Source organism: Pseudophryne corroboree, chromosome 9 (assembly GCF_028390025.1).
Source record: "Pseudophryne corroboree isolate aPseCor3 chromosome 9, aPseCor3.hap2, whole genome shotgun sequence".
In the NCBI taxonomy this organism is placed as follows: domain Eukaryota; kingdom Metazoa; phylum Chordata; class Amphibia; order Anura; family Myobatrachidae; genus Pseudophryne; species Pseudophryne corroboree.
Genome location: NC_086452.1, coordinates 482,957,503 through 482,985,002, shown reverse-complemented (window position 1 = coordinate 482,985,002; position 27,500 = coordinate 482,957,503). Strand labels below are relative to the sequence as shown.

Genomic DNA, 27,500 nt, shown 5'->3' with positions numbered 1-27,500 from the left:
CTGCCTGGTGCAGTGTGTATACAGGGCTCTGCCTGGCGCAGTGTGTATACAGGGCTCTGCCTGGCGCAGTGTGTATACAGGGCTCTGCCTGGCGCAGTGTGTATACAGGGCTCTGCCTGGCGCAGTGTGTATACAGGGCTCTGCCTGGCGCAGTGTGTATACAGGGCTCTGCCTGGTGCAGTGTGTATACAGGGCTCTGCCTGGTGCAGTGTGTATAAGGGGCTACCTGGCGCAGTGTGTATAAGGGGCTACCTGGCGCAGTGTGTGTACAGGGCTCTGCCTGGCGCAGTGTGTATACAGGGCTCTGCCTGGCGCAGTGTGTATAAGGGGCTACCTGGCGCAGTGTGTGTACAGGGCTCTGCCTGGCGCAGTGTGTATACAGGGCTCTGCCTGGCGCAGTGTGTATAAGGGGCTGCCTGGCGCAGTGTGTATACAGGGCTCTGCCTGGCGCAGTGTGTATACAGGGCTCTGCCTGGCGCAGTGTGTATACAGGGCTCTGCCTGGCGCAGTGTGTATACAGGGCTCTGCCTGGCGCAGTGTGTATACAGGGCTCTGCCTGGCGCAGTGTGTATACAGGGCTCTGCCTGGCGCAGTGTGTATAAGGGGCTGCCTGGTGCAGTGTGTATACAGGGCTCTGCCTGGTGCAGTGTGTATACAGGGCTCTGCCTGGTGCAGTGTGTATACAGGGCTCTGCCTGGTGCAGTGTGTATACAGGGCTCTGCCTGGTGCAGTGTGTACACAGGGCTCTGCCTGGCGCAGTGTGTATACAGGGCTCTGCCTGGCGCAGTGTGTATAAGGGGCTACCTGGCGCAGTGTGTATACAGGGCTCTGCCTGGCGCAGTGTGTATACAGGGCTCTGCCTGGCGCAGTGTGTATACAGGGCTCTGCCTGGCGCAGTGTGTATACAGGGCTCTGCCTGGCGCAGTGTGTATACAGGGCTCTGCCTGGCGCAGTGTGTATAAGGGGCTGCCTGGTGCAGTGTGTATACAGGGCTGTGCCTGGTGCAGTGTGTATACAGGGCTCTGCTTGGTGCAGTGTGTATACAGGGCTCTGCCTGGTGCAGTGTGTATACAGGGCTCTGCCTGGTGCAGTGTGTACACAGGGCTCTGCCTGGCGCAGTGTGTATACAGGGCTCTGCCTGGCGCAGTGTGTATAAGGGGCTACCTGGTGCAGTGTGTATACAGGGCTCTGCCTGGCGCAGTGTGTATACAGGGCTCTGCCTGTCGCAGTGTGTATAAGGGGCTACCTGGTGCAGTGTGTATACAGGGCTCTGCCTGGTGCAGTGTGTATACAGGGCTCTGCCTGGTGCAGTGTGTATACAGGGCTCTGCCTGGTGCAGTGTGTATAAGGGGCTACCTGGCGCAGTGTGTATAAGGGGCTACCTGGCGCAGCGTGTGTACAGGGCTCTGCCTGGCGCAGCGTGTATACAGGGCTCTGCCTGGCGCAGTGTGTATAAGGGGCTACCTGGTGCAGTGTGTATACAGGGCTCTGCCTGGCGCAGTGTGTATACAGGGCTCTGCCTGGCGCAGTGTGTATACAGGGCTCTGCCTGGCGCAGTGTGTATAAGGTGCTACCTGGTGCAGTGTGTATACAGGGCTCTGCCTGGTGCAGTGTGTATACAGGGCTCTGCCTGGCGCAGTGTGTATACAGGGCTCTGCCTGGTGCAGTGTGTATACAGGGCTCTGCCTGGTGCAGTGTGTATACAGGGCTCTGCCTGGCGCAGTGTGTATAAGGGGCTACCTGTCGCAGTGTGTATAAGGGGCTACCTGGTGCAGTGTGTATACAGGGCTCTGCCTGGCGCAGTGTGTATACAGGGCTCTGCCTGGCGCAGTGTGTATAAGGGGCTACCTGGTGCAGTGTGTATACAGGGCTCTGCCTGGTGCAGTGTGTATACAGGGCTCTGCCTGGCACAGTGTGTATTAGGGGCTACCTGGTGCAGTGTGTATAAGGGGCTACCTGGTGCAGTGTGTATAAGGGGCTACCTGGCGCAGTGTGTGTACAGGGCTCTGCCTGGCGCAGTGTGTGTACAGGTCTCTGCCTGGCGCAGTGTGTATAAGGGGCTACCTGGTGCAGTGTGTATATAGGGCTCTGCCTGGCGCAGTGTGTATACAGGGCTCTGCCTGGCGCAGTGTGTATACAGGGCTCTGCCTGGCGCAGTGTGTATACAGGGCTCTGCCTGGCGCAGTGTGTATAAGGTGCTACCTGGTGCAGTGTGTATACAGGGCTCTGCCTGGTGCAGTGTGTATACAGGGCTCTGCCTGGCGCAGTGTGTATACAGGGCTCTGCCTGGTGCAGTGTGTATACAGGGCTCTGCCTGGTGCAGTGTGTATACAGGGCTCTGCCTGGCACAGTGTGTATAAGGGGCTACCTGTCGCAGTGTGTATAAGGGGCTACCTGGTGCAGTGTGTATACAGGGCTCTGCCTGGCGCAGTGTGTATACAGGGCTCTGCCTGGCGCAGTGTGTATACAGGGCTCTGCCTGGCGCAGTGTGTATAAGGGGCTACCTGGTGCAGTGTGTATACAGGGCTCTGCCTGGCGCAGTGTGTATACAGGGCTCTGCCTGGCGCAGTGTGTATACAGGGCTCTGCCTGGCGCAGTGTGTATAAGGGGCTACCTGGTGCAGTGTGTATACAGGGCTCTGCCTGGCGCAGTGTGTATACAGGGCTCTGCCTGGCGCAGTGTGTATACAGGGCCCTGCCTGGCGCAGTGTGTATACAGGACTCTGCCTGGCGCAGTGTGTATACAGGACACTGCCTGGCGCAGTGTGTATACAGGGCTCTGCCTGGCGCAGTGTGTATACAGGGCTCTGCCTGGTGCAGTGTGTATACAGGGCTCTGCCTGGTGCAGTTTGTATACAGGGCTCTGCCTGGCGCAGTGTGTATAAGGGGCTGTCTGGTGCAGTGTGTATACAGGGCTCTGCCTGGTGCAGTGTGTATACAGGACTCTGCCTGGTGCAGTGTGTATACAGGACTCTGCCTGGCGCAGTGTGTATACAGGACTCTGCCTGGCGCAGTGTGTATACAGGGCTCTGCCTGGCGCAGTGTGTATACAGGGCTCTGCCTGGCGCAGTGTGTATACAGGGCTCTGCCTGGTGCAGTGTGTATACAGGGCTCTGCCTGGCGCAGTGTGTATACAGGACTCTACCTGGCGCAGTGTGTATAAGGGGCTACCTGGTGCAGTGTGTATACAGGACTCTGCCTGGTGCAGTGTGTATACAGGGCTCTACCTGGTGCAGTGTGTTACAGGGCTCTGCCTGGTGCAGTGTGTATACAGGGCTCTGCCTGGTGCAGTGTGTATACAGGGTTCTGCCTGGCGCAGTGTGTATACAGGGCTCGGCCAGGCTACCTGTCCCTGTTTTCAATGGGGAGAGGGGGGGGGGGTGCCAAAGGAAACGTTTGCCCTGGGTGCCACAAGGTCTAGAACCAGCCCTGACTACATATACAGACTAGGAGGAGAGGGAGGCACACTGATGTATATACAGACTAGGAGGGGAAGGAGGCACACTGATGCATAGACTAGGTGGGGAGGGAGGCACACTGATGCATAGACAGAGTAGGAGGGGAGGGAGGCACACTGATGCATATACAGACTAGGAGGGGAGGGAGGCACACTGATGCTTATACAGACTAGGAGGGGAGGGAGGCACACTGATGCATATACAGACTAGGAGGGGAGGGAGGCACACTGATGCATATACAGACTAGGAGGGGAAGGAGGCACACTGATGCATATACAGACTAGGAGGGGAGGGAGGCACACTGATGCATATACAGACTAGGAGGGGAGGGAGGCACACTGATGCATAGACTAGGAGGGGAGGGAGGCACACTGATGCATAGACAGAGTAGGAGGGGAGGGAGGCACACTGATGCATAGACAGAGTAGGAGGGGAGGGAGGCACACTGATGCATAGACTAGGTGGGGAGGGAGGCACACTGATGCATAGACAGAGTAGGAGGGGAGGGAGGCACACTGATGCATATACAGACTAGGAGGGGAGGGAGGCACACTGATGCTTATACAGACTAGGAGGGGAGGGAGGCACACTGATGCATATACAGACTAGGAGGGGAGGGAGGCACACTGATGCATATACAGACTAGGAGGGGAAGGAGGCACACTGATGCATATACAGACTAGGAGGGGAGGGAGGCACACTGATGCATATACAGACTAGGAGGGGAGGGAGGCACACTGATGCATAGACTAGGAGGGGAGGGAGGCACACTGATGCATAGACAGAGTAGGAGGGGAGGGAGGCACACTGATGCATAGACAGAGTAGGAGGGGAGGGAGGCACACTGATGCTTATACAGACTAGGAGGGGAGGGAGGTACACTGATGCATATACAGACTAGGAGGGGAAGGAGGCACACTGATGCATATACAGACTAGGAGGGGAGGGAGGCACACTGATGCAAATACTAGGAGGGGAGGGACGCACACTGATGCATATACAGACTAGGAGGGGAGGGAGGCACACTGACGCATATACAGACTAGGAGGGGAGAGAGGCACACTGATGCATATACAGACTAGGAGGGGAGGGAGGCACACTGACGCATATACAGAGTAGGAGGGGGAGGCACACTGACGCATATACAGACTAGGAGGGGGGGGCACACCGATGCATATACAGACTAGGAGGGGGAGGCACACTGAATCATATACAGAGTAGGAGGGGAGGGGGGCACACTGACGCATATACAGAGTAGGAGGGGGAGGCACACTGACGCATATACAGAGTAAGAGGGGGATGTACACTGACGCATATACAGACTAGGAGGTGAGGGGGCACACTGAATCATATACAGAGTAGGAGGGGGGAGGCACACTGACGCATATACAGAGTAGGAGGTGAGGGAGGCACACTGATGCATATAAAGACTAGGAGGGGTGGAGGCGCACTGAAGCATATACAGAGTAGGAGGTGAGGGGGCACACTGACGCATATACAGAGTAGGAGGGGGAGGCACACTGACGCATATACAGAGTAGGAGGGGGAGGCACACTGATGCATATACAGAGTAGGAGGGGGAGGCACACTGACGCATATACAGAGTAGGAGGGGGAGGCACACTGACGCATATACAGAGTAGGAGGGGGAGGCACACTGACGCATATACAGAGTAGGAGGGGGAGGCACACTGACGCATATACAGAGTAGGAGGGGGAGGCACACTGACGCATATACAGAGTAGGAGGTGAGGGAGGCACACTGACGCATATACTGAGAAGGAGGCGAGGGGGCACACTGACGCATATACAGAGTAGGAGGCGTGGGGGCACACTGACGCATATACAGAGTAGGAGGGGGGAGGCACACTGATGCATATACAGAGTAGGAGGCGAGGGGGCACACTGACGCATATACAGAGTAGGAGGGGGGAGGCACACTGACGCATATACAGAGTAGGAGGGGGAGGCACACTGACGCATATACAGAGTAGGAGGGGGAGGCACACTGACACATATACAGAGTAGAAGGGGGATGCACACTGACGCATATACAGAGTAGGAGGGGGAGGCACACTGACGCATATACAGAGTAGGAGGGGGGAGGCACACTGACGCATATACAGACTAAGAGGTGAGGGGGCACACTGATGCATATACAGAGTAGGAGGGGGGAGGCACACTGACGCATATACAGACTAAGAGGTGATGGGACACACTGATGCATATACAGAGTAGGAGGGGGAGGTACACTGATGCATATACAGAGTAGGAGGGGGGGGGCGCACTGACGCATATACAGAGTAGGAGGTGAGGGGGCACACTGACGCATATACAGAGTAGGAGGGGGAGGCACACTGATGCATATACAGAGTAGGAGGGGGAGGCACACTGACGCATATACAGAGTAGGAGGGGGGGCGCACTGACGCATATACAGAGTAGGAGGTGAGGGGGCACACTGACGCATATACAGAGTAGGAGGGGGAGGCACACTGACGCATATACAGAGTAGGAGGGGGAGGCACACTGACGCATATACAGAGTAGGATGGGGAGGCACACTGATGCATATACAGAGTAGGAGGGGGGAGGCACACTGACGCATATACAGAGTAGGAGGGGGAGGCACAATGACGCATATACAGAGTAGGAGGGGGAGGCACACTGACGCATATACAGAGTAGGAGGGGGAGGCACACTGACGCATATACAGAGTAGGAGGGGGAGGCACACTGACGCATATACAGAGTAGGAGGTGAGGGAGGCACACTGATGCATATACAGAGTAGGAGGGGGAGGCACACTGATGCATATACAGAGTAGGAGGGGGAGGCACACTGACGCATATACAGAGTAGGAGGGGAGGCACACTGACGCATATACAGAGTAGGAGGGGGAGGCACACTGACGCATATACAGAGTAGGAGGGGGGAGGCACACTGACGCATATACAGACTAAGAGGTGAGGGGGCACACTGCTGCATATACAGAGTAGGAGGGGGGAGGCACACTGACGCATATACAGAGTAGGAGGCGAGGGGGCACACTGATGCATATACAGAGTAGGAGGGGGGAGGCGCACTGACACATATACAGAGTAGGAGGGGGAGGCACACTGACGCATATACAGAGTAGGAGGGGGGAGGCGCACTGACACATATACAGAGTAGGAGGGGGAGGCACACTGACGCATATACAGAGTAGGAGGGGGAGGCACACTGACGCATATACAGAGTAGGAGAGGGAGGCACACTGACGCATATACAGAGTAGGAGGGGGAGGCACACTGACGCATATACAGAGTAGGAGGGGGAGGCACACTGACGCATATACAGAGTAGGAGGTGAGGGGGCACACTGATGCATATACAGAGTAGGAGGGGGAGGCACACTGACGCATATACAGAGTAGGAGGCGAGGGGGCACACTGACGCATATACAGAGTAGGAGGCGAGGGGGCACACTGACGCATATACAGAGTAGGAGGGGGGAGGCACACTGACGCATATACAGAGTAGGAGGCGAGGGGGCACACTGATGCATATACAGAGTAGGAGGGGGGAGGCGCACTGACGCATATACAGAGTAGGAGGCGAGGGGGCACACTGACGCATATACAGAGTTGGAGGGGGGAGCCACACTGACGCATATACAGAGTAGGAGGCGAGGGGGCACACTGACGCATATACAGAGTAGGAGGCGAGGGGGCACACTGACGCATATACAGAGTAGGAGGGGGGAGGCACACTGACGCATATACAGACTAAGAGGTGAGGGGGCACACTGACGCATATACAGAGTAGGAGGGGGGAGGCACACTGACGCATATACAGACTAAGAGGTGAGGGGGAACACTGATGCATATACAGAGTAGGAGGGGGAGGTACACTGATGCATATACAGAGTAGGAGGGGGGGGGGCGCACTGACGCATATACAGAGTAGGAGGTGAGGGGGCACACTGACGCATATACAGAGTAGGAGGGGGAGGCACACTGACGCATATACAGAGTAGGAGGGGGAGGCACACTGACGCATATACAGAGTAGGAGGAGGAGGCACACTGACGCATACACAGAGTAGGAGGGGGAGGCACACTGACGCATATACAGAGTAGGAGGGGGAGGCACACTGACGCATATACAGAGTAGGAGGTGAGGGAGGCACACTGATGCATATACAGAGTAGGAGGGGGAGGCACACTGATGCATATACAGAGTAGGAGGGGGAGGCACACTGACGCATATACAGAGTAGGAGGCGAGGGGGCACACTGACGCATATACAGAGTAGGAGGGGGAGGCACACTGACGCATATACAGAGTAGGAGGGGGAGGCACACTGACGCATATACAGAGTAGGAGGGGGGAGGCACACTGACGCATATACAGAGTAGGAGGGGGAGGCACACTGACACATATACAGAGTAGGAGGTGAGGGGGCACACTGATGCATATACAGAGTAGGAGGGGGAGGCACACTGACGCATATACAGAGTAGGAGGCGAGGGGGCACACTGACGCATATACAGAGTAGGAGGGGGGAGGCACACTGACGCATATACAGACTAAGAGGTGAGGGGGCACACTGATGCATATACAGAGTAGGAGAGGGGAGGCACACTGACGCATATACAGACTAAGAGGTGCAGACTAAGAGGTGAGGGGGGCACACTGATGCATATACAGAGTAGGAGGGGGAGGCACACTGACGCATATACAGAGTAGGAGGGGGAGGCACACTGATGCATATACAGAGTAGGAGGGGGAGGCACACTGATGCATATACAGAGTAGGAGGGGGAGGCACACTGACGCATATACAGAGTAGGAGGTGAGGGGGGCACACTGACACATATACAGAGTAGGAGGGGGAGGCACACTGACACATATACAAAGTAGGAGGGGGAGGCACACTGACACATATACAGAGTAGGAGGGGGGAGGCACACTGACGCATATACAGAGTAGGAGGGGGGAGGCACACTGACGCGTATACAGAGTCGGAGGTGAGGGAGGCACACTGATGCATATACAGAGTAGGAGGCGGAGGCACACTGATGCATATACAGAGTAGGAGGGGGAGGCATACTGACGCATATACAGAGTAGGAGGCGAGGGGGCACACTGACGCATATACAGAGTAGGAGGGGGAGGCACACTGACGCATATACAGAGTAGGAGGGGGAGGCACACTGATGCATATACAGAGTAGGAGGGGGAGGCACACTGACGCATATACAGAGTAGGAGGGGGGAGGCATACAGAGTAGGAGGGGGGAGGCACACTGACGCATATACAGACTAAGAGGTGAGGGGGCACACTGCTGCATATACATAGTAGGAGGGGGGAGGCACACTGACGCATATACAGAGTAGGAGGCGAGGGGGCACACTGATGCATATACAGAGTAGGAGGGGGGGAGGCGCACTGACACATATACAGAGTAGGAGGTGAGGGGGCACACTGATGCATATACAGAGTAGGAGGGGGAGGCACACTGACGCATATACAGAGTAGGAGGCGAGGGGGCACACTGACGCATATACAGAGTAGGAGGGGGGAGGCACACTGACGCATATACAGACTAAGAGGTGAGGGGGGCACACTGATGCATATACAGAGTAGGAGAGGGGAGGCACACTGACGCATATACAGACTAAGAGGTGAGGGGGCACACTGATGCATATACAGAGTAGGAGGGGGAGGCACACTGACGCATATACAGAGTAGGAGGGGGAGGCACAACTGATGCATATACAGAGTAGGAGGGGGAGGCACACTGATGCATATACAGAGTAGGAGGGGGAGGCACACTGACGCATATACAGAGTAGGAGGTGAGGGGGCACACTGACACATATACAGAGTAGGAGGGGGAGGCACACTGACACATATACAAAGTAGGAGGGGGAGGCACACTGACCACATATACAGAGTAGGAGGGGGGGAGGCACACTGACGCATATACAGAGTAGGAGGGGGAGGCACACTGACGCATATACAGACTAGGAGGGGGAGGCACACTGACACATATACAGAGTAGGAGGGGGAGGCACACTGACGCATATACAGAGTAGGAGGTGAGGGAGGCACACTGATGCATATACAGAGTAGGAGGCGGAGGCACACTGATGCATATACAGAGTAGGAGGGGGAGGCATACTGACGCATATACAGAGTAGGAGGCGAGGGGGCACACTGACGCATATACAGAGTAGGAGGGGGAGGCACACTGACGCATATACAGAGTAGGAGGGGGAGGCACACTGATGCATATACAGAGTAGGAGGGGGAGGCCACACTGACGCATATACAGAGTAGGAGGGGGAGGCATACAGAGTAGGAGGGGGAGGCACACTGACGCATATACAGAGTAGAAGGGGGAGGCACACTGACGCATATACAGAGTAGGAGGGGGAGGCACACTGACGCATATACAGAGTAGGAGGGGGGAGGCACACTGACGCATATACAGAGTAGGAGGGGGGAGGCACACTGACGCATATACAGAGTAGGAGGTGAGGGAGGCACACTGACGCATATACAGAGTAGGAGGGGGAAGCACACTGACGCATATACAGAGTAGGAAGCGAGGGGGCACACTGACGCATATACAGAGTAGGAGGTGAGGGGGCACACTGATGCATATACAGAGTAGGAGGGGGAGGCACACTGACGCATATACAGAGTAGGAGGTGAGGGGGCACACTGACGCATATACAGAGTAGGAGGGGGAGGCACACGGATGCATATACAGAGTAGGATGGGGGAGGCACACTGACGCATATACAGAGTAGGAGGGGGAGGCACACTGACGCATATACAGTGTAGGAGGCGAGGAGGCATACAGAGTAGGAGGGGGAGGCACACTGACGCATATACAGAGTAGGAGGCGAGGGGGCACACTGACGCATATACAGAGTAGGAGGGGAGGCACACTGACGCATATACAGAGTAGGAGGGGGAGGCACACTGACGCATATACAGAGTAGGAGGGGGGGAGGCACACTGACGCATATACAGACTAAGAGGTGAGGGGGCACACTGCTGCATATACAGAGTAGGAGGGGGGAGGCACACTGACGCATATACAGAGTAGGAGGCGAGGGGGCACACTGATGCATATACAGAGTAGGAGGGGGGAGGCGCACTGACACATATACAGAGTAGGAGGTGAGGGGGCACACTGATGCATATACAGAGTAGGAGGGGGAGGCACACTGACGCATATACAGAGTAGGAGGCGAGGGGCACACTGACGCATATACAGAGTAGGAGGGGGGAGGCACACTGACGCATATACAGACTAAGAGGTGAGGGGGCACACTGATGCATATACAGAGTAGGAGAGGGGAGGCACACTGACGCATATACAGACTAAGAGGTGAGGGGGGCACACTGATGCATATACAGAGTAGGAGGGGGAGGCACACTGACGCATATACAGAGTAGGGAGGGGGAGGCACACTGATGCATATACAGAGTAGGAGGGGGAGGCACACTGATGCATATACAGAGTAGGAGGGGGAGGCACACTGACGCATATACAGAGTAGGAGGTGAGGGGGCACACTGACACATATACAGAGTAGGAGGGGGAGGCACACTGACACATATACAAAGTAGGAGGGTGAGGCACACTGACACATATACAGAGTAGGAGGGGGGAGGCACACTGACGCATATACAGAGTAGGAGGGGGAGGCACACTGACGCGTATACAGAGTCGGAGGTGAGGGAGGCACACTGATGCATATACAGAGTAGGAGGCGGAGGCACACTGATGCATATACAGAGTAGGAGGGGGAGGCATACTGACGCATATACAGAGTAGGAGGCGAGGGGGCACACTGACGCATATACAGAGTAGGAGGCGAGGGGGCACACTGACGCATATACAGAGTAGGAGGGGGGAGGCACACTGACGCATATACAGACTAAGAGGTGAGGGGGCACACTGACGCATATACAGAGTAGGAAGGGGGAGGCACACTGACGCATATACAGACTAAGAGGTGAGGGGGAACACTGATGCATATACAGAGTAGGAGGGGGAGGTACACTGATGCATATACAGAGTAGGAGGGGGGGGGCGCACTGACGCATATACAGAGTAGGAGGTGAGGGGGCACACTGACGCATATACAGAGTAGGAGGGGGAGGCACACTGACGCATATACAGAGTAGGAGGGGGAGGCACACTGACGCATATACAGAGTAGGAGGAGGAGGCACACTGACGCATACACAGAGTAGGAGGGGAGCACACTGACGCATATACAGAGTAGGAGGGGGAGGCACACTGACGCATATACAGAGTAGGAGGTGAGGGAGGCACACTGATGCATATACAGAGTAGGAGGGGGAGGCACACTGATGCATATACAGAGTAGGAGGGGGAGGCACACTGACGCATATACAGAGTAGGAGGCGAGGGGGCACACTGACGCATATACAGAGTAGGAGGGGAGGCACACTGACGCATATACAGAGTAGGAGGGGGAGGCACACTGACGCATATACAGAGTAGGAGGGGGGAGGCACACTGACGCATATACAGACTAAGAGGTGAGGGGGCACACTGCTGCATATACAGAGTAGGAGGGGGGAGGCACACTGACGCATATACAGAGTAGGAGGCGAGGGGGCACACTGATGCATATACAGAGTAGGAGGGGGGAGGCGCACTGACACATATACAGAGTAGGAGGTGAGGGGCACACTGATGCATATACAGAGTAGGAGGGGGAGGCACACTGACGCATATACAGAGTAGGAGGCGAGGGGGCACACTGACGCATATACAGAGTAGGAGGGGGGAGGCACACTGACGCATATACAGACTAAGAGGTGAGGGGGGCACACTGATGCATATACAGAGTAGGAGAGGGGAGGCACACTGACGCATATACAGACTAAGAGGTGAGGGGCACACTGATGCATATACAGAGTAGGAGGGGGAGGCACACTGACGCATATACAGAGTAGGAGGGGGAGGCACACTGATGCATATACAGAGTAGGAGGGGGAGGCACACTGATGCATATACAGAGTAGGAGGGGGAGGCACACTGACGCATATACAGAGTAGGAGGTGAGGGGGCACACTGACAACATATACAGAGTAGGAGGGGGAGGCACACTGACACATATACAAAGTAGGAGGGGGAGGCACACTGACACATATACAGAGTAGGAGGGGGGAGGCACACTGACGCATATACAGAGTAGGAGGGGGAGGCACACTGACGCGTATACAGAGTCGGAGGTGAGGGAGGCACACTGATGCATATACAGAGTAGGAGGCGGAGGCACACTGATGCATATACAGAGTAGGAGGGGGAGGCATACTGACGCATATACAGAGTAGGAGGCGAGGGGGCACACTGACGCATATAGAGAGTAGGAGGGGGAGGCACACTGACGCATATACAGAGTAGGAGGGGGAGGCACACTGATGCATATACAGAGTAGGAGGGGGAGGCACACTGACGCATATACAGAGTAGGAGGGGGAGGCATACAGAGTAGGAGGGGGGAGGCACACTGACGCATATACAGACTAAGAGGTGAGGGGGCACACTGCTGCATATACATAGTAGGAGGGGGGAGGCACACTGACGCATATACAGAGTAGGAGGCGAGGGGGCACACTGATGCATATACAGAGTAGGAGGGGGGAGGCGCACTGACACATATACAGAGTAGGAGGTGAGGGGGCACACTGATGCATATACAGAGTAGGAGGGGGAGGCACACTGACGCATATACAGAGTAGGAGGCGAGGGGGCACACTGACGCATATACAGAGTAGGAGGGGGGAGGCACACTGACGCATATACAGACTAAGAGGTGAGGGGGCACACTGATGCATATACAGAGTAGGAGAGGGGAGGCACACTGACGCATATACAGACTAAGAGGTGAGGGGGCACACTGATGCATATACAGAGTAGGAGGGGGAGGCACACTGACGCATATACAGAGTAGGAGGGGGAGGCACACTGATGCATATACAGAGTAGGAGGGGGAGGCACACTGATGCATATACAGAGTAGGAGGGGGAGGCACACTGACGCATATACAGAGTAGGAGGTGAGGGGGCACACTGACACATATACAGAGTAGGAGGGGGAGGCACACTGACACATATACAAAGTAGGAGGGGGAGGCACACTGACACATATACAGAGTAGGAGGGGGGAGGCACACTGACGCATATACAGAGTAGGAGGGGGAGGCACACTGACGCATATACAGAGTAGGAGGGGGAGGCACACTGACGCGTATACAGAGTCGGAGGCGGAGGCACACTGACGCATATACAGACTAGGAGGGGGAGGCACACTGACACATATACAGAGTAGGAGGGGGAGGCACACTGACGCATATACAGAGTAGGAGGTGAGGGAGGCACACTGATGCATATACAGAGTAGGAGGCGGAGGCACACTGATGCATATACAGAGTAGGAGGGGGAGGCATACTGACGCATATACAGAGTAGGAGGCGAGGGGGCACACTGACGCATATACAGAGTAGGAGGGGGAGGCACACTGACGCATATACAGAGTAGGAGGGGGAGGCACACTGATGCATATACAGAGTAGGAGGGGGAGGCACACTGACGCATATACAGAGTAGGAGGGGGAGGCATACAGAGTAGGAGGGGGAGGCACACTGACGCATATACAGAGTAGAAGGGGGAGGCACACTGACGCATATACAGAGTAGGAGGGGGAGGCACACTGACGCATATACAGAGTAGGAGGGGGGAGGCACACTGACGCATATACAGAGTAGGAGGGGGGAGGCACACTGACGCATATACAGAGTAGGAGGTGAGGGAGGCACACTGACGCATATACAGAGTAGGAGGGGGAAGCACACTGACGCATATACAGAGTAGGAAGCGAGGGGGCACACTGACGCATATACAGAGTAGGAGGTGAGGGGGCACACTGATGCATATACAGAGTAGGAGGGGGAGGCACACTGACGCATATACAGAGTAGGAGGTGAGGGGGCACACTGACGCATATACAGAGTAGGAGGGGGAGGCACACGGATGCATATACAGAGTAGGATGGGGGAGGCACACTGACGCATATACAGAGTAGGAGGGGGAGGCACACTGACGCATATACAGTGTAGGAGGCGAGGAGGCATACAGAGTAGGAGGGGGAGGCACACTGACGCATATACAGAGTAGGAGGCGAGGGGGCACACTGACGCATATACAGGGTAGGAGGGGAGGCACACTGACGCATATACAGAGTAGGAGGGGGAGGCACACTGACGCATATACAGAGTAGGAGGGGGGAGGCACACTGACGCATATACAGACTAAGAGGTGAGGGGGCACACTGCTGCATATACAGAGTAGGAGGGGGGAGGCACACTGACGCATATACAGAGTAGGAGGCGAGGGGGCACACTGATGCATATACAGAGTAGGAGGGGGGAGGCGCACTGACACATATACAGAGTAGGAGGTGAGGGGGCACACTGATGCATATACAGAGTAGGAGGGGGAGGCACACTGACGCATATACAGAGTAGGAGGCGAGGGGGCACACTGACGCATATACAGAGTAGGAGGGGGGAGGCACACTGACGCATATACAGACTAAGAGGTGAGGGGGCACACTGATGCATATACAGAGTAGGAGAGGGGAGGCACACTGACGCATATACAGACTAAGAGGTGAGGGGGCACACTGATGCATATACAGAGTAGGAGGGGGAGGCACACTGACGCATATACAGAGTAGGAGGGGGAGGCACACTGACACATATACAAAGTAGGAGGGGGAGGCACACTGACACATATACAGAGTAGGAGGGGGGAGGCACACTGACGCATATACAGAGTAGGAGGGGGAGGCACACTGACGCGTATACAGAGTCGGAGGTGAGGGAGGCACACTGATGCATATACAGAGTAGGAGGGGGGAGGCGCACTGACACATATACAGAGTAGGAGGTGAGGGGGCACACTGATGCATATACAGAGTAGGAGGGGGAGGCACACTGACGCATATACAGAGTAGGAGGGGGAGGCACACTGACACATATACAAAGTAGGAGGGGGAGGCACACTGACACATATACAGAGTAGGAGGTGAGGGGGCACACTGATGCATATACAGAGTAGGAGGGGGAGGCACACTGACGCATATACAGAGTAGGAGGGGGAGGCACACTGACACATATACAAAGTAGGAGGGGGAGGCACACTGACGCATATACAGAGTAGGAGGGGGAGGCACACTGACGCGTATACAGAGTCGGAGGTGAGGGAGGCACACTGATGCATATACAGAGTAGGAGGGGGGAGGCGCACTGACACATATACAGAGTAGGAGGTGAGGGGGCACACTGATGCATATACAGAGTAGGAGGGGGAGGCACACTGACGCATATACAGAGTAGGAGGGGGAGGCACACTGACACATATACAAAGTAGGAGGGGGAGGCACACTGACGCATATACAGAGTAGGAGGGGGAGGCACACTGACACATATACAAAGTAGGAGGGGGAGGCACACTGACGCATATACAGAGTAGGAGGGGGAGGCACACTGACACATATACAAAGTAGGAGGGGGAGGCACACTGACACATATACAGAGTAGGAGGTGAGGGGGCACACTGACGCGTATACAGAGTCGGAGGTGAGGGAGGCACACTGATGCATATACAGAGTAGGAGGCGGAGGCACACTGATGCATATACAGAGTAGGAGGGGGAGGCATACTGACGCATATACAGAGTAGGAGGCGAGGGGGCACACTGACGCATATACAGAGTAGGAGGGGGAGGCACACTGACGCATATACAGAGTAGGAGGGGGAGGCACACTGATGCATATACAGAGTAGGAGGGGGAGGCACACTGACGCATATACAGAGTAGGAGGGGGAGGCATACAGAGTAGGAGGGGGGAGGCACACTGACGCATATACAGACTAAGAGGTGAGGGGGCACACTGCTGCATATACATAGTAGGAGGGGGGAGGCACACTGACGCATATACAGAGTAGGAGGCGAGGGGGCACACTGATGCATATACAGAGTAGGAGGGGGGAGGCGCACTGACACATATACAGAGTAGGAGGTGAGGGGGCACACTGATGCATATACAGAGTAGGAGGGGGAGGCACACTGACGCATATACAGAGTAGGAGGCGAGGGGGCACACTGACGCATATACAGAGTAGGAGGGGGGAGGCACACTGACGCATATACAGACTAAGAGGTGAGGGGGCACACTGATGCATATACAGAGTAGGAGAGGGGAGGCACACTGACGCATATACAGACTAAGAGGTGAGGGGGCACACATGCATATACAGAGTAGGAGGGGGAGGCACACTGACACATATACAGAGTAGGAGGGGGAGGCACACTGATGCATATACAGAGTAGGAGGGGGAGGCACACTGATGCATATACAGAGTAGGAGGGGGAGGCACACTGACGCATATACAGAGTAGGAGGTGAGGGGGCACACTGACACATATACAGAGTAGGAGGGGGAGGCACACTGACACATATACAAAGTAGGAGGGGGAGGCACACTGACACATATACAGAGTAGGAGGGGGGGAGGCACACTGACGCATATACAGAGTAGGAGGGGGAGGCACACTGACGCGTATACAGAGTCGGAGGCGGAGGCACACTGACGCATATACAGACTAGGAGGGGGAGGCACACTGACACATATACAGAGTAGGAGGGGGAGGCACACTGACGCATATACAGAGTAGGAGGTGAGGGAGGCACACTGATGCATATACAGAGTAGGAGGGGGAGGCATACTGACGCATATACAGAGTAGGAGGCGAGGGGGCACACTGACGCATATACAGAGTAGGAGGGGGAGGCACACTGACGCATATACAGAGTAGGAGGGGGAGGCACACTGATGCATATACAGAGTAGGAGGGGGAGGCACACTGACGCATATACAGAGTAGGAGGGGGAGGCATACAGAGTAGGAGGGGGAGGCACACTGACGCATATACAGAGTAGAAGGGGGAGGCACACTGACGCATATACAGAGTAGGAGGGGGAGGCACACTGACGCATATACAGAGTAGGAGGGGGGAGGCACACTGACGCATATACAGAGTAGGAGGGGGGGAGGCACACTGACGCATATACAGAGTAGGAGGTGAGGGAGGCACACTGACGCATATACAGAGTAGGAGGGGGAAGCACACTGACGCATATACAGAGTAGGAAGCGAGGGGGCACACTGACGCATATACAGAGTAGGAGGTGAGGGGGCACACTGATGCATATACAGAGTAGGAGGGGGAGGCACACTGACGCATATACAGAGTAGGAGGTGAGGGGGCACACTGACGCATATACAGAGTAGGAGGGGGAGGCACACGGATGCATATACAGAGTAGGATGGGGGAGGCACACTGACGCATATACAGAGTAGGAGGGGGAGGCACACTGACGCATATACAGTGTAGGAGGCGAGGAGGCATACAGAGTAGGAGGGGGAGGCACACTGACGCATATACAGAGTAGGAGGGGGAGGCACACTGACGCATATACAGAGTAGGAGGGGGGAGGCACACTGATGCATATACAGAGTAGGAGGTGAGGGAGGCACACTGACGCATATACAGAGTAGGAGGGGGAAGCACACTGACGCATATACAGAGTAGGAGGGGGAGGCACACTGACGCATATACAGACTAAGAGGTGAGGGGGCACACAGATGCATATACAGAGTAGGAGGGGGGAGGCACACTGACGCATATACAGAGTAGGAGGCGAGGGGGCACACTGATGCATATACAGAGTAGGAGGGGGAGGCACATGGATGCATATACAGAGTAGGATGGGGGAGGCACACTGACGCATATACAGAGTAGGAGGGGGAGGCACACTGACGCATATACAGAGTAGGAGGCGAGGAGGCATACAGAGTAGGAGGGGGAGGCACACTGACGCATATACAGAGTAGGAGGGGGAGGCACACTGACGCATATACAGAGTAGGAGGGGGGAGGCACACTGATGCATATACAGAGTAGGAGGTGAGGGAGGCACACTGATGCATATACAGAGTAGGAGGGGGAAGCACAGTGACGCATATACAGACTAAGAGGTGAGGGGGCACACTGACGCATATATAGAGTAGGAGGGGGGAGGCACACTGATGCATATACAGAGTAGGAGGTGAGGGAGGCACACTGATGCATATACAGAGTAGGAGGGGGAAGCACACTGATGCATATACAGACTAAGAGGTGAGGGGGCACACTGACGCATATATAGAGTAGGAGGGGGGAGGCACACTGACGCATATACAGAGTAGGAGGGGGGAGGCACACTGACGCATATACAGAGTAGGAGGTGAGGGGGCACACTGACGCATATACAGAGTAGGAGGTGAGGGGGCACACTGACGCATATACAGAGTAGGAGGTGAGGGGGCACACTGACGCATATACAGAGTAGGAGGGGGAGGCACACTGACGCATATACAGAGTAGGAGGTGAGGGGGCACACTGACGCATATACAGACTAAGAGGTGAGGGGGCACACTGACACATATACAGAGTAGGAGGGAGAGGCACACTGACGCATATACAGAGTAGGAGGCGATGGGGCACACTGACGCATATACAGAGTAGGAGGGGGAGGCACACTGACGCATATACAGAGTAGGAGGTGAGGGGGCACACTGACGCATATACAGAGTAGGAGGCGAGGAGGCATACAGAGTAGGAGGGGGAGGCACACTGACGCATATACAGAGTAGGAGGGGGAGGCACACTGACGCATATACAGAGTAGGAGGGGGGAGGCACACTGATGCATATACAGAGTAGGAGGTGAGGGAGGCACACTGATGCATATACAGAGTAGGAGGGGGAAGCACACTGACGCATATACAGACTAAGAGGTGAGGGGGCACACTGACGCATATATAGAGTAGGAGGGGGGAGGCACACTGATGCATATACAGAGTAGGAGGTGAGGGAGGCACACTGATGCATATACAGAGTAGGAGGGGGAAGCACACTGATGCATATACAGACTAAGAGGTGAGGGGGCACACTGACGCATATATAGAGTAGGAGGGGGGAGGCACACTGACGCATATACAGAGTAGGAGGGGGGAGGCACACTGACGCATATACAGAGTAGGAGGTGAGGGGGCACACTGACGCATATACAGAGTAGGAGGTGAGGGGGCACACTGACGCATATACAGAGTAGGAGGTGAGGGGGCACACTGACGCATATACAGAGTAGGAGGTGAGGGGGCACACTGACGCATATACAGAGTAGGAGGTGAGGGGGCACACTGACACATATACAGAGTAGGAGGGAGAGGCACACTGACGCATATACAGAGTAGGAGGCGATGGGGCACACTGACGCATATACAGAGTAGGAGGGGGAGGCACACTGACGCATATACAGAGTAGGAGGTGAGGGGGCACACTGACGCATATACAGAGTAGGAGGCGAGGAGGCACACTGACGCATATACAGAGTAGGAGGCGAGGGGGCACACTGACGCATATACAGAGTAGGAGGTGAGGGGGCACACTGACGCATATACAGACTAAGAGGTGAGGGGGCACACTGACGCATATACAGAGTAGGAGGGGGAGGCACACTGACGCATATACAGAGTAGGAGGGGGAGGCACACTAACGCATATACAGAGTAGGAGGGGGAGGCACACTGACGCATATACAGAGTAGGAGGGGGGAGGCACACTGACGCATATACAGACTAAGAGGTGAGGGGGCACACTGACGCATATACAGAGTAGGAGGGGGAGGCACACTGACGCATATACAGAGTAGGAGCGGGAGGCACACTGACGCATATACAGAGTAGGAGGCGAGGGGGCACACTGACGCATATACAGAGTAGGAGGGGGGAGGCACACTGACGCATATACAGACTAAGAGGTGAGGGGGCACACTGATGCATATACAGAGTAGGAGGGTGGAGGAGCACTGACGCATATACAGAGTAGGAGGGGGAGGCACACTGATGTATATACAGAGTAGGAGGGGGAGGCACACTGACGCATATACAGAGTAGGAGGTGATGGGCACACTGACGCATATACAGAGTAGGAGGGGGAGGCACACTGACGCATATACAGAGTAGGAGGCGAGGGGCACACTGACGCATATACAGAGTAGGAGGCGAGGGGGCACACTGACGCATATACAGAGTAGGAGGTGAGGGAGGCACACTGACGCATATACAGAGTAGGAGGTGAGGGGGGCACACTGACGCATATACAGAGTAGGAGGGGGGAGGCACACTGACGCATATACAGACTAAGAGGTGAGGGGCACACTGACGCATATATAGAGTAGGAGGGGGGAGGCACACTGACGCATATACAGAGTAGGAGGGGGGGAGGCACACTGACGCATATACAGAGTAGGAGGTGAGGGGGCACACCGACGCATATACAGAGTAGGAGGTGAGGGGGCACACTGACGCATAATACAGAGTAGGAGGTGAGGGGGCACACTGACGCATATACAGAGTAGGAGGGGGAGGCACACTGACGCATATACAGAGTAGGAGGTGAGGGGGCACACTGACGCATATACAGACTAGAGGTGAGGGGGCACACTGACACATATACAGAGTAGGAGGGAGAGGCACACTGACGCATATACAGAGTAGGAGGCGATGGGGCACACTGACGCATATACAGAGTAGGAGGTGAGGGGGCACACTGACGCATATACAGAGTAGGAGGCGAGGGGGCACACTGACGCATATACAGAGTAGGAGGGGGGAGGCACACTGACGCATATACAGAGTAGGAGGCAAGGGGGCACACTGACGCATATACAGAGTAGGAGGGGGAGGCACACTGACGCATATAGAGAGTAGGAGGGGGGGAGGCACACTGACGCATATACAGGACTAAGAGGTGAGGGGGGCACACTGACGCATATACAGAGTAGGAGGGGGAGGCACACTGACGCATATACAGAGTAGGAGGGGGGAGGCACACTGACGCATATACAGAGTAGGAGGTGAGGGGCACACTGACGCATATACAGAGTAGGAGGGGGAGGCACACTGACGCATATACAGACTAAGAGGTGAGGGGGCACACTGAGGCATATACAGAGTAGGAGGGTGGAGGAGCACTGACGCATATACAGAGTAGGAGGGGGAGCACACTGATGCATATACAGAGTAGGAGGTGAGGGGCACACTGACGCATATACAGAGTAGGAGGTGAGGGGGCACACTGACGCATATACAGAGTAGGAGGCACACTGACGCATATACAGAGTAGGAGGCGAGGGGGCACACTGACGCATATACAGAGTAGGAGGCGAGGGGGCACACTGACGCATATACAGAGTAGGAGGTGAGGGGGCACACTGACGCATATACAGAGTAGGAGGGGGGAGGCACACTGACGCATATACAGACTAAGAGGTGAGGGGGCACACTGACGCATATATAGAGTAGGAGGGGGGAGGCACACTGACGCATATACAGAGTAGGAGGGGGGAGGCACACTGACGCATATACAGAGTAGGAGGTGAGGGGGCACACTGACGCATATACAGAGTAGGAGGTGAGGGGGCACACTGACGCATATACAGAGTAGGAGGTGAGGGGGCACACTGACACATATACAGAGTAGGAGGGAGAGGCACACTGACGCATATACAGAGTAGGAGGCGATGGGGCACACTGACGCATATACAGAGTAGGAGGGGGAGGCACACTGACGCATATACAGAGTAGGAGGTGAGGGGGCACACTGACGCATATACAGAGTAGGGAGGCGAGGAGGCACACTGACGCATATACAGAGTAGGAGGTGAGGGGGCACACTGATGCATATACAGAGTAGGAGGGGGAGGCACACTGACGCATATACAGAGTAGGAGGTGAGGGGGCACACTGACGCATATACAGAGTAGGAGGCGAGGAGGCACACTGACGCATATACAGAGTAGGAGGGGAGGCACACTGACGCATATACAGAGTAGGAGCGAGGAGGCACACTGACGCATATACAGAGGTAGGAGGGGGAGGCACACTGACGCATATACAGAGTAGGAGGTGAGGGGGCACACTGACGCATATACAGAGTAGGAGGTGAGGGGGCACACTGACGCATATACAGAGTAGGAGGTGAGGGGGCACACTGACGCATATACAGAGTAGGAGGGGGAGGCACACTGACGCATATACAGAGTAGGAGGTGAGGGGGCACACTGACGCATATACAGAGCTAAGGAGGTGAGGGGGCACACTGACGACATATACAGAGTAGGAGGGAGAGGGCACACTGACGCATATACAGAGTAGGAGGCGAGGGGCACCACTGACGCATATACAGAGTAGGAGGGGGAGGGGCACACTGACGCATATACAGAGTAGGAGGGTGAGGGGCACACTGACGCATATACAGAGTAGGAGGCGAGGAGGCACACTGACGCATATACAGAGTAGGAGGTGAGGGGCACACTGAGCATATACAGAGTAGGAGGGGGGAGGCACACTGACGCATATACAGAGTAGGAGGTGAGGGGGCACACTGACGCATATACAGAGTAGGAGGCGAGGAGGCACACTGACGCATATACAGAGTAGGAGGGGAGGCACACTGACGCATATACAGAGTAGGAGGGCGAGGGAGGCACACTGACGCATATACAGAGTAGGAGGGGGAGGCACACTGACGCATATACAGAGTAGGAGGGGGAGGGGGCACACTGACGCATATACAGAGCTAAGGAGGTGAGGGGGCACACTGACACATATACAGAGTAGGAGGGAGAGGCACACTGACGCATATACAGAGTAGGAGTGCGATGGGGCACACTGACGCATATACAGAGTAGAGGGGGAGGCACACTGACGCAATATACAGAGTAGGAGGTGAGGGGCACACTGACGCATATACAGAGTAGGAGGCGAGGAGGCACACTGACGCATATACAGAGTAGGAGGCGAGGGGGCACACTGACGCATATACAGAGTAGGAGGTGAGGGGGCACACTGACGCATATACAGACTAAGAGGTGAGGGGGCACACTGACGCATATACAGAGTAGGAGGGGGAGGCACACTGACGCATATACAGAGTAGGAGGGGGAGGCACACTAACGCATATACAGAGTAGGAGGGGGAGGCACACTGACGCATATACAGAGTAGGAGGGGGAGGCACACTGACGCATATACAGACTAAGAGGTGAGGGGGCACACTGACGCATATACAGAGTAGGGAGGGGGAGGCACACTGACGCATATACAGAGTAGGAGCGGGAGGCACACTGACGCATATACAGAGTAGGAGGCGAGGGGGCACACTGACGCATATACAGAGTAGGAGGGGGAGGCACACTGACGCATATACAGACTAAGAGGTGAGGGGGCACACTGATGCATATACAGAGTAGGAGGGTGGAGGAGCACTGACGCATATACAGAGGGGAGCCTGTTAGGGAGGGGGAGGCACACTGACGCATATACAGAGTAGGAGGGTGAGGGGCACACTGACGCATATACAGAGTAGGAGGTGGGGGGCACACTGACGCATATACAGAGTAGGAGGGGAGGGGCACACTGACGCATATACAGAGTAGGAGGCGAGGGGGCACACTGACGCATATACAGAGTAGGAGGTGAGGGAGGCACACTGACGCATATACAGAGTAGGAGGTGAGGGGGCACACTGACGCATATACAGAGTAGGAGGGGGGAGGCACACTGAACGCATATACAGACCTAAGAGGTGAGGGGGCACACTGACGCATATATAGAGTAGGAGGGGGGGAGGCACACTGACGCATATACAGAGTAGGAGGGGGGAGGCACACTGACGCATATACAGTATACAGAGTAGGAGGTGAGGGGGCACACTGACGCATATACAGAGTAGGAGGTGAGGGGGCACACTGACGCATATACAGAGTAGGAGGTGAGGGGGCACACTGACGCATATACAGAGTAGGAGGGGGAGGCACACTGACGCATATACAGAGTAGGAGGTGAGGGGGCACACTGACGCATATACAGACTAAGAGGTGAGGGGGCACACTGACACATATACAGAGTAGGAGGGAGAGGCACACTGACGCATATACAGAGTAGGAGGCGATGGGGCACACTGACGCATATACAGAGTAGGAGGTGAGGGGGCACACTGACGCATATACAGAGTAGGAGGCGAGGGGGCACACTGACGCATATACAGAGTAGGAGGGGGAGGCACACTGACGCATATACAGAGTAGGAGGCAAGGGGGCACACTGACGCATATACAGAGTAGGAGGGGGAGGCACACTGACGCATATAGAGAGTAGGAGGGGGGAGGCACACTGACGCATATACAGACTAAGAGGTGAGGGGGCACACTGACGCATATATAGAGTAGGAGGGGGGAGGCACACTGACGCATATACAGAGTAGGAGGGGGGAGGCACACTGACGCATATACAGAGTAGGAGGTGAGGGGGCACACTGACGCATATACAGAGTAGGAGGTGAGGGGGCACACTGACGCATATACAGAGTAGGAGGTGAGGGGGCACACTGACACATATACAGAGTAGGAGGGAGAGGCACACTGACGCATATACAGAGTAGGAGGCGATGGGGCACACTGACGCATATACAGAGTAGGAGGGGGAGGCACACTGACGCATATACAGAGTAGGAGGTGAGGGGGCACACTGACGCATATACAGAGTAGGAGGCGAGGAGGCACACTGACGCATATACAGAGTAGGAGGTGAGGGGGCACACTGATGCATATACAGAGTAGGAGGGGGAGGCACACTGACGCATATACAGAGTAGGAGGTGAGGGGGCACACTGACGCATATACAGAGTAGGAGGCGAGGAGGCACACTGACGCATATACAGAGTAGGAGGGGGAGGCACACTGACGCATATACAGAGTAGGAGGCGAGGAGGCACACTGACGCATATACAGAGTAGGAGGGGGAGGCACACTGACGCATATACAGAGTAGGAGGTGAGGGGGCACACTGACGCATATACAGAGTAGGAGGTGAGGGGGCACACTGACGCATATACAGAGTAGGAGGTGAGGGGGCACACTGACGCATATACAGAGTAGGAGGGGGAGGCACACTGACGCATATACAGAGTAGGAGGTGAGGGGGCACACTGACGCATATACAGACTAAGAGGTGAGGGGGCACACTGACACATATACAGAGTAGGAGGGAGAGGCACACTGACGCATATACAGAGTAGGAGGCGATGGGGCACACTGACGCATATACAGAGTAGGAGGGGGAGGCACACTGACGCATATACAGAGTAGGAGGTGAGGGGGCACACTGACGCATATACAGAGTAGGAGGCGAGGAGGCACACTGACGCATATACAGAGTAGGAGGTGAGGGGGCACACTGATGCATATACAGAGTAGGAGGGGGAGGCACACTGACGCATATACAGAGTAGGAGGTGAGGGGGCACACTGACGCATATACAGAGTAGGAGGCGAGGAGGCACACTGACGCATATACAGAGTAGGAGGGGGAGGCACACTGACGCATATACAGAGTAGGAAGCGAGGAGGCACACTGACGCATATACAGAGTAGGAGGGGGAGGCACACTGACGCATATACAGAGTAGGAGGTGAGGGGGCACACTGACGCATATACAGACTAAGAGGTGAGGGGGCACACTGACACATATACAGAGTAGGAGGGAGAGGCACACTGACGCATATACAGAGTAGGAGGCGATGGGGCACACTGACGCATATACAGAGTAGGAGGGGGAGGCACACTGACGCATATACAGAGTAGGAGGTGAGGGGGCACACTGACGCATATACAGAGTAGGAGGCGAGGAGGCACACTGACGCATATACAGAGTAGGAGGCGAGGGGGCACACTGACGCATATACAGAGTAGGAGGTGAGGGGGCACACTGACGCATATACAGACTAAGAGGTGAGGGGGCACACTGACGCATATACAGAGTAGGAGGGGGAGGCACACTGACGCATATACAGAGTAGGAGGGGGAGGCACACTAACGCATATACAGAGTAGGAGGGGGAGGCACACTGACGCATATACAGAGTAGGAGGGGGGAGGCACACTGACGCATATACAGACTAAGAGGTGAGGGGGCACACTGACGCATATACAGAGTAGGAGGGAGAGGCACACTGACGCATATACAGAGTAGGAGCGGGAGGCACACTGACGCATATACAGAGTAGGAGGCGAGGGGGCACACTGACGCATATACAGAGTAGGAGGGGGAGGCACACTGACGCATATACAGACTAAGAGGTGAGGGGGCACACTGATGCATATACAGAGTAGGAGGGTGGAGGAGCACTGACGCATATACAGAGTAGGAGGGGGAGGCACACTGATGTATATACAGAGTAGGAGGGGGAGGCACACTGACGCATATACAGAGTAGGAGGTGAGGGGGCACACTGACGCATATACAGAGTAGGAGGGGGAGGCACACTGACGCATATACAGAGTAGGAGGCGAGGGGGCACACTGACGCATATACAGAGTAGGAGGCGAGGGGGCACACTGACGCATATACAGAGTAGGAGGTGAGGGAGGCACACTGACGCATATACAGAGTAGGAGGTGAGGGGGCACACTGACGCATATACAGAGTAGGAGGGGGGAGGCACACTGACGCATATACAGACTAAGAGGTGAGGGGGCACACTGACGCATATATAGAGTAGGAGGGGGGAGGCACACTGACGCATATACAGAGTAGGAGGGGGGAGGCACACTGACGCATATACAGAGTAGGAGGTGAGGGGGCACACTGACGCATATACAGAGTAGGAGGTGAGGGGGCACACTGACGCATATACAGAGTAGGAGGTGAGGGGGCACACTGACGCATATACAGAGTAGGAGGGGGAGGCACACTGACGCATATACAGAGTAGGAGGTGAGGGGGCACACTGACGCATATACAGACTAAGAGGTGAGGGGGCACACTGACACATATACAGAGTAGGAGGG

General features: G+C 55.4%; 1 protein-coding gene across 4 annotated transcripts in view; it reads left to right on the top strand.

Moving 5' to 3' along the window:
• SH3BP1 (SH3 domain binding protein 1) overlaps nucleotides 1-27,500 on the top strand; it is a 799,734-nt gene that overhangs the window by 531,727 nt on the left and 240,507 nt on the right. The gene's annotated exons all lie outside the window — the stretch shown is intronic.